We start from the raw sequence: 1,375 nt of genomic DNA, 5'->3' as shown, positions 1-1,375 counted from the left end.
TTTTAGCACCACCTCATTATTTCACCACATAACCATGAGAAAATGTACATTGCACAGTAGCCTACATAGTGCATAGACAGGTCAGTGCTTATTGACACTAAGGCAGGGAAAATCAGTTTGTCTCAACTTGCTTTTAACTAAAATGTTTTGTTTCAACAAATTGAAAATAATTTGAATATCTCCAGTTGCCAAATAGCCTTACAAATTCATTTATGTCCATATCTCCACTATCTTTATCCTACTTTGAACAATCTCCAACATTTTTTTTAATAGTATCCATTTTGTTTTATTTAACTAAGAGACAATCTCAGAGCCTACTGTTTACACACATGTATTTGTTTTATTAGTCACCTATGGTTTCACTGCACCAAAATGTATTGAAGTAATGAGGGTTTCTGTAGTCTAGTAATTGAATTTTAAAATGACAAAATTTGTTCTGTAACTCACTATGTTACTCCATTACTGTTAAAACTTGATTTATATCGTAGTGATATGATTAGAAGTTGATATTGGTTCATTTTGAATGAACCGATTCATTGACTTAAGGATCAATGAAGGCATCTTTAACCAAAAAATTAAACCAGTGTGACTCAGATAAATACCTGATACTGAACAGTGCAGGGGAAGTCAGGGGCGATCTTACCATCAGGCAAAGGTGGGCGATCGCCCACACTCTGGGGGGCCCAAGCTGAACACCTAATAAAAGTGTTCAAAATAAATGTTATCATTATTTAATTTTGTCATAAAACAACACCTTGAATCACTGAAATTGCATAAGACTGAATATATGAAAGTGTTTTATCCTCCTGAGCGATTAACAAATTGGGGCATTCAATAAATGTAATGTTTTTTTTATAGAATTCATTTCTTTAACATTTAAGTATAATTTCAGCTTTTAAATGTTTATCAAAGCATTTGATTTGTTGACATTAATGCCGTCTAAAAATGCACCAGTGATGAATTAATTTCCCGTATCAACCTAGGTAAGGATTTTAAAAAAATTAATAATTCACACAAACCCTGCAGAGAACCCTGTGTAACTGTTCGCATGGGCGCCCCCCAAACTGGGTGAAGTTTTCCAGATTCCTTGTATTTTTCAAGATAACCAAGTGTAACTTAAATGTGTGTACAAACAAACAAGTAAACAAGAATTAATATTTTAGTTTCGCCCACTGTTGTTTTTCCACTTAAAAATAATACTAAGAGGATATTATTAGAACATTGTACCACACTGTATGGTCTAGTGATGTGTATTTGCAAGAGTCTGGTGAATACATTGCATGTATCATGATACACATCTCACGAAATGATATGTATCGCAACATGTACAAAGACTGTACCAGAGCAATTTTTTACTGTTTCTTACAAAATAACT

Source organism: Oryzias melastigma, linkage group LG7 (genome assembly GCF_002922805.2).
Source record: "Oryzias melastigma strain HK-1 linkage group LG7, ASM292280v2, whole genome shotgun sequence".
In the NCBI taxonomy this organism is placed as follows: Eukaryota; Metazoa; Chordata; class Actinopteri; order Beloniformes; family Adrianichthyidae; genus Oryzias; species Oryzias melastigma.
The sequence above is the reverse complement of the archived record's forward strand: the minus strand, read 5'-3'. Positions refer to the sequence as shown.